The sequence below is a fragment of the Papilio xuthus genome, unplaced genomic scaffold (assembly GCF_000836235.2).
Source record: "Papilio xuthus unplaced genomic scaffold, Pxut_1.1 DF827714.1, whole genome shotgun sequence".
NCBI classification, from domain to species: domain Eukaryota; kingdom Metazoa; phylum Arthropoda; class Insecta; order Lepidoptera; family Papilionidae; genus Papilio; species Papilio xuthus.
In genome coordinates this window covers 6,415,163-6,428,805 of record NW_013530935.1, presented here as the reverse complement: position 1 = coordinate 6,428,805, position 13,643 = coordinate 6,415,163, and the positions used below count along the sequence as shown (strand labels likewise).

Sequence of the window (13,643 nt, the reverse complement as noted above, 5' to 3'; positions counted from 1 at the left end):
CTGTAAAATACTAAGTCAAGTTATATTTCTGTAAAAACACGCGTAATTCCAGATAACTCTTGTTAAATTCCAAAGATTTTTCAAATTATTTGAGTAGTAGTGCATCTTCTTACTAATATTATAAATACGAAAGTTTAGATGGATTGATGGATGTTTGTCAGAAGGTATCTCCAAAACAATTGTATGAATCTCGCTGATTTTGACACAGATGTAGAACATAGTCTGGAAGAACACAGTCTACTTATTATTTTTAATTCCGCGCAAACGGCGTCGCGGTACAGATAGTTTACATATAAGAAATATACATTTGTCATCAACTAATTGAAAGTGACATTAATATGAGATTTGACACGCAATTTGATGACAACGGATATCCGCCGTCTGGTTGTTGAGTCAGGGGGAAACGAAGGGAGATCGCGTATAGAAAATGGCGGGATATTGGAGTAAACATGGCGGTAAAAATAACGCAAATATTCTGTCTTCTATTAATGAAAGATGTTATAAATTAGTTTAAAAACTCCAGTATAATAAAATTTAATTTCTAAACTATGTTAAAATATTCCTAATGAGAAACTATTAGAGTGACATTTAATTAATATTCTGTATTAAATCAGAATTATGTTCACACGGAATGTCTATACGACATCGTTTAGATCTATCTTAGTTATATATTAACACATCCATGTATAGGCAATTTCGTATTTAGTCACGTTCACAATCATACAATATACGAACGTTTGGATGTATGTTCGTTAGAAGTTATCTTCAGAACGGTTGCACGGATCTCGCTAAAATTTGACATAGATGAAGAACATCATCATCATCAGCTCAGTATACGTCCCCACCGAGGGGCTCGGAGCCTACCCTAAGTTAAGGGTGATTAGGCTAGAGTCAACCACGCTGGTCCAGTGCGGGTTGACTTCACACATATTTTTGAATTACTTCTCAGATATGTGCAGGTTGCATCACGATGTTTTCCTACGCCGTAAGAACGTCGGATAAATGTACATATGTAAATCAGAAATCGAAAAACTCATTGGTACATGGCGGGATTCGAACCAAGAACCTGCAGATTTCAAGTCAAGTGCTAGACCACTGTGCCGATGTAGCAAGATGTAGAACATAGACTGGAGGAATACATAGGCTAAATAGGTACTTAGTTTTTACGAAACAGCAGTAAATTATATAGATTATATATATATTTAACCATAACGGTGTGTCATTTTGACACATTCTTATACCTGATACAAAGGTTTGTAAAATCTTAGATTTTATGTCAGAAAAATTGAGCATCATTCAACTGCTACGCATAAAAATATTTCAATTTAAACCTAACCTAAAAATATCATCATTAATTCTAAATGATCTAAAAACATCTTAGAAAAAAAAATAAGAAAAATTACGTGTTCGTAAACAAAACCGGGTCTTAGCAAATGTAACGGACATTGACCTTTACATTTGTATTTGTCATTCAGTAATATATCAAGACAACACGCGTCGGGAGAAAGTTCGCTCTAAATTGGAGACACGCAAATATACATAGATAAGATATCTCTCTGTTGAACCACTAACTTAGACTATAGAGAAATGGACTAGGCAAATAATTGCCTATACTAAATAAATTTCTATCACATTCCGCGGGGGATATAAATAATGGAAAAACACACGCAAATAAGATCAGAACTTTTACGTTGGTATTGACAGTAAGTATGCATTTGTCAGGTCCTGTCTCTTAATAATCAAAGACCAGTAAATAGGAACCGATTCTAGCTGTACAAGATTGTGTGCAATTTACAATCGCCAACAATGTTGTCGTCTCGATAATGTATAGCACTGTAAGTATATCTGTATGTAACCATAAATGTATATAAATCTTGCAAATTGACAATAACTTATGTACATATTTGGTTATTTCCTTCAGATTCAAGTCTTAGATTTAATGAGAGTTCGTGAGTATCTTACATCATATAAAAGTGTTATTATGCAAATAATTGTCATAGTTTTTGAATAAGCTTATCCACGCAACTTTATTATATCTAAACTTATATATACAGATGAAAGATTTGATTGTTTGCATTGCTAGCTTCAAAACAACGAGTACGGAATAGATTTGAAAAATTCTTTCACTATTGGGAAACTATACTATTCCGGATGATGGACAAAGTCGCGGGCAACTGCTAGTTATCTACACAATTTAAATGCGGATGAGTTTAGAGACGAGTAATACGCCTACAGTATCATTGATAATGTTCACCTACACATCTTTGTCACTACTTTTTTGTATTTTAATGAACTTAATTAAGTACCTTAACAAAGTTGATTTAATTTATATGTTAATATATTTTAGAGATGTTTATGTCACCATGACTTGTCACGCACCGACAATTTTATATATCATACTTATGTCTTACTAATATTAGTACCTAGATGATCGAGCTTTGCTCGGTATTTTTGTTTTTTTAAATTGTGTTTTTTGGAAATTATATTTGAGTACGAATTAATAATAAAATGATGAAATATGAATAATATTTTTCGATCTTACCGATAGTTAAGTTTATGTTTAAGTTGATTATAGATAAAACACGAATAAAATGACATTTTCTAAAAATGATTCCTAGCTAGATCGATTTATCGCCCCTGAAACCACCTATATACTAAATTTTATGAAAATGCGAATGTTTGGATGTATGGATTATTATTATATTTGTTAGAAGGTATCTCCAGAACGATTTATCAATGAAATTAATTTAGTATGATAACATGTAGAATACAGTCTAAGTCTCTGATATTCTGGGATTATTCCAGTAAATGTGTACGGTTGTCGAATAATTCATTCCCTTACTCCTAAGTAACTCAGTTCATACTTTGTCATTCGATATTTTAACTTTTTATGCGGTGGTATTGGATTTGATGTGTTATTTATAATTTAAATGAAAATAAATAAGTAGTCGTCTACTGAATACGTCATGTTTGTCATATAAAGTCAAAATGTGAAGGTCGTGAGCTGAGGAACAGGTGAATCATGCCGTATTTTTATAAAACAAGTTTATGTATTTAAATATAGCAACGTATATGGAGTTATGACTATATCTTTATATAAGAGAAGTCTTTTTTTAATATTCAAAAACTTAATTAATAGATAGTTCTATCTGAATATGTTCTACATCTATGACAGATCGAGATCTGTTGAGTCGTTTTGCAGATACCTTCTAAAATCCATCCACACAATCGCATTTATAATATTAGTAAGATAAAATGGCAATCGAACTACAGCCACCTGAATTCGCGGAAAGAACGACTACTGCTCTGTCATCTGTAATTTCAAATGCATTACCAATCTTACCAACACCCCTATATTAATAGTTTTAAATAAAAGATATTTATACTTTTTAAATGAGGAACCGAACAAATTGCGAAGACAAAAGCGTCTTCTTTTGAGTACCAATAGATTGCACCACAATAGATGGTGGATCTATTGATGCATTTAGGTCGTCACTCAGAAACATCAATCGATACGAATTTAACGCAATTATCCGAATTAAATTGAATTATTTCGTTGCAATCAGAGCAAAACGAAATGGGGAAATTTACAGGGTGTTCGTATTTTGTACGTGGTTGTTTTTTTAAATTGATACATTTCATGGTATGAAAATAAGTTAAACGGTTGGATCACTTAAATGAGTAATTGTAAAAGATAAGTATGAAACTCTTAAACAGCTATTTCTTAAAAGTTGTTTACTTATTTGCCTTCATAAAAAAATGTCTTTCTAAAATTAACAAATAATACTGGCTGGTATATGCTCGTTGTAAACAAAGAAAACATCAGCTGATCGTCTTCTACAATTGAGTGCATTGGAGGCAATTGCCGCCTTCCGCTAGTAGCGACCTCTACATGTTTAATTGTCGTTTAACCAGTACTACGAAATAATTAAATGTTAACAAAGGGTCAAAGCATTATACACAAGTATTAGTAAATAGTAAGAGACATGGAAATTAATATAAATGTAAAAATATAATAAAAAAATATCTTAAAAAATTAAGACACCATCTTACTAATATTATAAATGCGAATGTTTGGATGGATGGATGGATGTTAAAAGGTATCTCCAAAACTGCTGTATGTATCTCGGTGAAATTTGGCATAGATGGAAGAGCAAATAGGCTACTAATTAAGTTTTTTTATTCCGCGCGGAAGGAGTCGCGGACGACAGCTAATATAGTATAAATTATAATATATATAATTTAGGCAATTTTACCAAGTAATATACTATGAAGCATTGGGACATTAACACTGGCAGCTTGAATCGGAGATCAGATGATCGTTAAGTTTTTTTTTCAACAAAAAATTACCGCAATCTTTCAACACAGTATTGTTAAAATGAGTGATTAAAAACCTTCACCTATTTTTCTTTAAACGTTACTTAATCATAAACATCATAAATCAAATAAAAGAAGTTAAAATTATATAAAAATTAAGTATACTTCCATAATATAAAAATATGACGGAAAGGTTATATGAAAACTAATTAAACATATTAATGTCGATAGATGGCGCTTACATTTGTATTGCAAAATATGAGTTATTCAGTCCTTGGCATATGAACTCGTGTCGCCAATGCTTTGCCATTAATTTCATGCAACAAAGTAATTGATAGCTAATAACAGATGCAAGATCAATGGGTCAAAAGTTCAGACAAGCGTGACACGAGTCAAGATGATGTTGCAACACAAACATTTTTTTTATTTCGCACCATGAACAAATTTCGTTGAGGAAATGCCAATTTTAAAACTTTTTGTTCCGATTATTTCAATCCGATCCAATCAAATGAATCGATATATTGAGATACGATTCAATGCGGTCCAGAAATTTGATAAAAAGTCCTTGGCTTAAACATACCCAAATGCAAACTGAACGCTGAAGCAAACGCGTCGTGTAATGGGGGTGGGGGCCAGTTTGTGGACTGGGGGATGATTTGACATACCTATATTGAAATGTACTATAACGTATAACGCAACCCTCCTTTAAGGCACTCAGTCTAGACAGACCAAAATTTTATAAACTGTTTTTTATTAGAAGTGAAGAAAAAACATCCTGTATATGAAACAAAATTTTATTTTTATAAAACAAATACACTTTAATGTGGATTTATTTCAAAATTCATGTTATTCTTGAGAGACCATTTAGGACAATGAGAAACAAAACTTTGATTTTTTATCGTCACCTGACCACTTATTAATATTGAGTACTAAATAGAATTAAACTTAGTTATAGCAAACATAAACGGTAAAATGACATTCTAATAGACACAAGGTACGTTAAAGTGACAATAATAGCAATAGTCATGGAAATTGTGATAATTAAGTACAATGTATGGAGCAATTAAAATGCAATTACTCGCCGACAGATGGCGCTGTAGACAATCACATACGATGAGTTAACGAGTTGTGATTCAAACGATTCCCACACGAAAGTGACATTAAATGTTTCTAGTATTACTTCATATTACCAAGGTTAAAACATATCTTACTAGACACATTTCTTACTAATATTATAAATGCGAAAGTTAAGATGGTTGGATGGATGTAGGAAGGTATCTCCTGAGCTGCTGTATGCGTTCCGCTGAAATTTGGCATAGATGTAGACCGTAGTCTAGACGAAGACATAGGCTACTAATAAAGTTTTTTATTTCGGGCGGACGGTGTCGCGGGTGTCAGCTAGTATCGAGGTAAAAATTAAAAAGTGTAATATCAAAACTAGATTAAATCCTTATTGATTTATCTGCATTTATATTAATTTATAAGTAAATTGTATTCGGTTCAGAAAAACATCAAAAGATATTTTCTAACCGTGGATTTCTGAGGCCAATTCCCGTTTGAAAAACTCGTTATCTCTGTTTTGTCAAATACAACGGACAAGGATGACAACATGTTTTATTGAGATTTTGCGGAAAACCCACGATAAGATTGAAAACGCTATTTTATTAAATAGAATATGCATTTATAACTCTAGATGACCAAAGACATATTGAGTACATCACAGATATAGTATTGTTTTCTCTAATTTAATTTCAGATGAAGATAATTCAGTTATTTATCAACTCGACGTTAAGGTGTCGGTGACTCAGTTAATTATCACCATTTTTGAACGCCGACCTCGAACTCCAAATCCAGTAATGCGATATGTCACAAGTTACAAAAAAGAAAAAACAAAAGATAATATTAATTTTTGAAGGATAAAAACTTGAAAGTCTTACAGAAGATAAAATAATAAACATATTTAAATTTACTTTGTGCAAGTAACCGTGGGTTTCTGAAAACAAAATTCCCAGTTTATTGTACACATAGTTTTAACAATACAATAATTGCGACAAGTTATAAAATGGCGAGTTTAATACCAGCTAAAAGTTCTTAAAGAGGGAGAGTTTTACATAAGTGGGTAGAAGAGTACAATCTAATCATTCTACCTATTGTGTATACAGGTGTCCCAAAAGGTTACGTACATAGGAAGGGAGATGATAGACGTGGTCACAAGAAAAATAAAATAAAAATTCCCCTCTGGGTATTAAAAAAAATAAATGGCATTTTTTAAAAACTTAAAAATTTTACTCCTTCTGGGGCAATTTTAATTTTCTTTAAAATCTTTGTTAGTTGTATTGTTTTTTTTATTTCATATTGATAAAGGGTTATTGACGATAACATAATAGCTTTTTTTAAATATAGCAATATTTGTAGGTGATTGGTTACAAAATTGCCCCAGAAGGTGTAAAATTTTTAAGTTTTTAAAAAAAATATTTTTTTTACTACCCAGAGGGGAATTTTTATTTTATTTTTCTGGTGACCCTTGTGACCACCCCTATCATCCCCCTTCCTATGTACGTACCCTTTTGCGACAACCTGTATAATAAACAAAAATTTTGATGTCAGAAACCCACGGTTAGTCTATATTTTATCTGCACTGAGGTAGTTGCGGACGCGAGTACTTAAGTATAAATATTATAGTATAGTATAGTAATATAGAACTATTAAAGGCAATTACTATAAAAACAACTACTGTTATTCTCAGAGATTTTGCGGTCAACAGAAACATAAATTTTAATCGTACTCCGAGAAAATAACAACACATTTAATTAGAATCGAGATAGACGGCATTAATTGCAAGTAATTGATATGCGAATATCGATTTAAAATACAAATATCGATTGCTCGGTAGTCATGATAACTTGATTGATGTTCACGATTTATATACGAATACATACAAATATTTGAATACGACAACATAGAACTTACTAATAATATAAACGCGAATGTTTGGATGGATGTTTATTTAAAGGTATCTCCAGAACGGATGCATGGATGTCACTTTACATTGGCATAGATGTAGAACATAGTCTGGAAGAATACAGAGGCTACAATTATTTTTTAATTCCGCGTTGATACAGTCACTAGCGATAGTTATTATATGTAATTAAAGTTAGTTATAATAGCAAGAATGCTTATTTGAATGTCTTAAACATGAATAATATAGAAATATAATACTATATAACATTATCAAAGAATATGGTTAAAAAAAAATAATTAGTAAATTTTAGCTCTTGTTGCGTTTAATATTGCATTTCATAATGTTCTAAAAGTTTTTATTTATTAAAATCATAAACATATATACGAACATAATTAGTTTTATATAAACCTCAGTAGCGAGTTGAACGAATCGATTCTCGTGAATTTAGTTTAGTTTTTATAAATAAATTCCAACTCAACCAGTTTTTTTTGGTAATTAATATTTCAGCTTCAGCTTGTTATATTTCTCTGATTGTGAAATTATATTGAGACAGTGTGAACTAAATTGTACAAGGAAATTTTGTGAATGTTTTTGATATAATTTGAACCTTATTCAATTGTGATAAGAGATACGGATTTAGTAACAATACGTGACTTAAGTAGGATAACAACAAAATCACGTAGAAACAAGTTACACGTACATTCGGTCAATGTAATATTACGTCATATCACAAAAATTATGAATTCGATGTACAGTCATCTGCATAAATATGTATACACTAACTGCTGCTGATGCTGTCGCCCGCGACTCCATCATCATCAGCTCACTATACGTCCCCACTGAGGGGCTCGGAGCCTACCCTAAGTTAAGGGTGATTAGGCCACAGTCAACTACGCTGGCCAAGTGCGGGTTGGCTGACTTCACACATATCTTTGAATTTCTTCTCAGATATGTGCAGGTTGCATCACGATGTTTTTCCTTCACCGTAAGAACGTCGGATAAATGTACATATGTAAATCGGAAATCGAAAAACGCATTGGTACATGGCGGGATTCGAACCCAGGACCTGCAGATTGCAAGTCAAGTGCTTGACCCCTAAGCCACCGACGCTCTTGAGCACCGACGCCCGCGACTCCATCTGCGTGGAATTAAAAAACACTTAAATACACGCCTGTGTTCTTTGGGACTGTGTTCTAATGCTATGATAAAATTCAGCGATATCCATCCATTCTTTCTGGAGGTATCTTTTAAAAGACATCCATCCAAACATTCGCATTTATAATATTAGTAATTTTTCATATAACAATAGGAAACATAAATATCAGGAAATAACATAGAAGAAGACGTATAAAGCTCTACTTCAATTGGATTCTGACAGAACCTTCCTGTGAAGCCTTACGTTACGATGTACTTATGTCGGAATTTAAGCCGGTACCAAGGTTTACAGCTCGACTATTCTACCCTTGAATTAATTGTTAGTTTAAGTTAATTAAGGGTTAATAAAATAATTTACGGGTTAAGTAAAGGCTTTCAAATTTTTTATTTTCGATTTTTTTTAATTTACGACGAATGGAGTTTAGAAATTAATATATCGTATTATTTTGTCAATTTGACGAAAAATAACACTTTCCATCACCTAGAAAATATGTACGTTTTTAGAAACGTATCTTATCGTTTTGTTCTATCTTCATTACTCGCTTCGTATAGCGTCGTGAAACGTGCGAAGCAAAGGAACAATGTAAGTGGAACGCTCCAGTTAATGTCATATTTTATTCATTGCGGTCCAAATAGTACGCGAGGAAAGGTGGCATGTATGAAGATTAAATAGGTCAGATTTACTTATGACGTTGTTCACAGTTTGAAATTCAGAAAGTATAATGTTACGGTCAACGTAATTAGACAATTATCATAATGCCTATATTAACCATTCAACCGTAACATAATAGATAAAATGTAAGCCGGATTATATACATCCAAAGTGTGTCATTTGGGCACATATGAAGTTCATGATCATTGGAAGTGTGTCATACGACTAGTTTCGTAAATACCCTATCAATTTACTTTCAATCTACCCTATTGTAACGGTGACAGATTTAACCTCGTTTGAAATGATCAACTTTATGACTATAGAAATAGGGTTTAATTTACAAAGAGCGTGGTGTATGCAAATTGAATTAGTTTCAGTATGATGGTTGTACGCACGCAATAAGAGCTTTCTATATTTGATTGAATGCAAATCAGTTTGGATTAACAGCTAGGTCAAGAGCGACTGTTATTGTACTTCCTGGATTTGATTCGGTATCTTTCTTATTCATAATTTAATCTTTAAATTCCATTTCTACTAAGCGGATAGCGTATGATCTTGTTTTCCATTAGTGAGGCAGCGAGCGGTTCGGATGGCTAGTAAACTGTCCCGGTGGACATAAATCTAAATTATGGTACATCACTAGCAACCTCCTAATAATTACTAAAAAGTGTTGCAATGTTTTGTATCTGTCGTGTCATGTTTTTCTTTCATAACCGTTTCTATACCCATATTTTACATGTGTATTTTCAAATGAAACAAACAAAAAACAAACCTCTTATCGAGCCATTGACAATCTGTAGTTAAAACACTAATTTATATAAATGGACAGGCTATACGACGTAGTATTTTGTGCCTGTTTGATTTTCGCCATTTTGGCGCTTCTGGTAGCGGTTTATAGCAGTGGTATGGATACGAAGTAATAAAATATCTGACATAAAATGTCATGTTCAATGTTATATTCCACATCCACTGATGAGTATCAAAATATTTCATTTGTTAATGCAAACGTGATTTACAGATATTGTACACCCTTGTTACTTTTTTTTTACTTTTTAAATAAAAAAGCAATGACCAATACTGCTGTCAATCAAGTCCCTCTGGTATAATGTTTTACTTTGTCGTTACGTAACTCAGTAACACCGCAATACACTTTCTTTTCCCTCATTATGGCACAAAAAAACGGAAATCCGTAGTTTACGTAGCTCATAGACATTAGAGTTGTTTTACAATGTTACCTAGAATCCGCTTTTGAGAAATTTAAATTCATGATTAGGTCGGTTGCTGACGGATCGTTAGATGCCAATTTATTCACCACGCAAATCTTACTAATATTATAAATGCGAATGTATAGATGGAAGTTTGTTGAACTGCTGTATCTCCATGAAATAAGGCATAGATGTAGAACATAGTCCGGAATATCACATAGACTACTAATTATTTTTTTTAATACCTCGACAGTTTAAGATAAAACTAGAATTGTGATAGATTAATTATCAAACTCTAGGTCTGATATTAATGATTCTTTAAAGTTTAAAATCTACATATCCACCTACGTAATTGAAAAACAAATAAGGTATATTTATTGATACGTAAATATATAATGTAATGTATAAAAAAGCCAAGGTTGTCAAGTGACGGAGACCTTTCACCGCGTGCCATCTGGGGTGAGAAGTGGGAACAACTTTTTAAAATGTCCCCATGTTTTATTGACTACCGGTTTCTGTACACTACGTTACTATTTTATACAATTTAATGTATTTTTAACACACATTTATCGTATTAATAAAATTGGAATGTCTGCTTGTAATTTCGAAAAACATCAAATTTCAACGAAAAAGTTTTTTTTTATTTTTTGATGTAATCTTAATAAATGTGATGTAATAACCTATTATGTTATTTATAAATAGATATTTTAAATAAATAAATTAGACAATAGACAATGGAAAGCTATGATACTGATTTACGATAACAAATTCCATAACTTTTATACCTTGACCTCTGACATTTATAATGGACGGTGCAATCTGAAGGTCAAGTTACGGCAAATACCAGACAGGTGCGGCTTTGTATATGGAAGTTTACAAGGACGCTTCGATCTTCCTACATACAATTGTGCACCAAAATACAAGCAATTAACTATTTTAAACATTAAAGATAACTTTTGGAACTGTGACAAAAATCTTAATTTAAACGTAACATTCGAATTACTTTGTCAATTTAATTTAAAATTAAATTAACTAACTGTGAAAATAAAATAAAATTTAATCAAATAAAAATTTATAATTTACAGAAATTTAATAACAATTTCACACAAATAAAACTTAATATCTTTATCAGAATATTATTTGTGACTAAGAAATTCTAACTAACATAAAAATAAACTGATATAAAAACGGCTAAACACTCACGTATATTCAGCGCAATCAGCGACGGGCCGCGTCCGCGAAATAATACCCGTACCACTCATCCTGATGAAGGGTTCCCGATTGGCTCGAAACTAGTCGGTGCCGACACCGGTCGAATATACGTGAGAGTTAAGTCGTTTTTATATCAGTTTAGTATAATGTCTCACGAAAGTTTGATTAGTTTAACATAAAAATAGCTAATAAAGAAGATATGACTTTAGTTTTAGCGCCATTTTTTTAGTATTTTTATCGCCACATCACAAAGTTGAAATTCGAAATTCTAACAGAAAATTTATCACAATTAAAATATCATACGTACATTCTAGTGAAGACTTAACCAGATAACCTATTGCAGCTAATTGATAAGCAAGGAATGTTTAAATGTAATAAATCATAAAATACAATGCGTAGTTGCAATGCGTACAAAGGTCGTTTATGCAACTGCGTTTTGCAATCACGCATATATTTTAATTATCTATATTTATTACTATATTAGCCGCAGCCTGCGACTCCGTTCGCGCAGTAATAATAAAACATAATTAGTCTATGTGTTCTTCCCGACTACTTTTTTATGTGCCAAATTTCATCGAGATCCGTTTAGTTGTTCTGGAGTTATCATCTAACGTTCATCCATACATCTAAACATTCAGATTTAGTAAAAGTAGTAAAATTTCTAGTTAATGATTGTTGCAAGTAAATATCATTAATGACGATGGTATGAATCAATAAATGACGCAATTTAATGCAATTATAATGTGTACAATAATCGTACACATATTTTGTTAAATTTCTTTAACTTTTAGGCATTTTTTCCATGAAAAACTTAATTTTTTTAATTGTTATAAAACCAAAAATATCTATAGTTTCTTTAAAGAAATATTTAGAAGACAAACATGACTTCCCAATTAAAATTCCGTTTTATCTACGAGATTTAATCAGTAGTTTAACATAAAAATACCTACTTGTAGCTGACTAAATAAACTGGTTACTCCTTATTTAAATATAACCAACAATGGTGAAGGCCTTGACACACGATAAATAGGAAAAAAAGTTGTTAGTCATCGCGTAGGTTACAACCAGTCGACCTCAGAGATTTGCAAACTGTACTACTTGGTGTGAACTGATTACTGGAATTTGTGTTATATACCGTTAAAAATAAAGTATATTTTGATTTGCAAATGTATCGTGAGAAAGGATATGCAAATTATTATTAATAGGTAACATCCTTGCTAATCGACTTGGTTATACATGGTGTGACGTTTTTAATGCTTTCATAAAGGTAGGAAGTCCGTTTCCGACTGAACGTCGAAATTAGAAATACAGGAGGATTCAAAATGAATCGAACGCGTGAGATCTGTTGACAATTTGGCAATATATTTATGGTGTTAATGTAAATCTCTATGACCACTCATCCAGACCTCTCATGACCTCTCAGACCATCATTAACCATCCATCTACAAAAACATATCTACTTATATTTTATTTTCTTTGAAAAAAGATATACAGTATGTGTTTTTTTATACAAGCGTTTCAATAAAAAAAAATTGATTGAATCAAAGGGATGATTTAATTATAACGCACGCGTGTTATTATATACAATAAAATATTTATAAATATTTTTATACATCATAATATTTACGAATAATTTTAGCGACAAACAAACGGTTATTTTCAAACATGCTAATGACGCGACAGAAGTTAACGATATAACAACTGCTATCACGTGTTGTTAATAGCTTCTCGAATTGTCAATAAATACGACACAACGGTGATTTCACGTCGACTCGCAACAATTTCAAACAATCGATAAACGCCAAGGCTGTGTTACTACATAGCAATTTAACTATGGTTTAATTCTCACGGAATGCAAAACTACTTGACCAATAAAAATATGTAGAGCAAATGTATGGCAAATTAATAATTTCAAACCATACTATTACATAAGGTATTTGAAATATGCCAATCGTAATCAAAAACATTAACTCGATAAATAAATCAATGAACAATTTGATGCTTTTAATTTATTGTAGAAATCAAATTGATTATTAACACAATTAGTAATAAAAACACGATGTTCACAGTTATCAAAGTGAACATATTTTGCTTATCAGTAACAGTTGTCCTTTAGACTACTTATCCTAACAATCTTGAT

General features: G+C 31.7%; 1 protein-coding gene across 6 annotated transcripts in view; it reads right to left on the bottom strand.

The window, feature by feature from the left end:
• smash (smallish) overlaps window positions 1–13,643 on the bottom strand; it is a 108,447-nt gene that overhangs the window by 41,896 nt on the left and 52,908 nt on the right. The gene's annotated exons all lie outside the window — the stretch shown is intronic.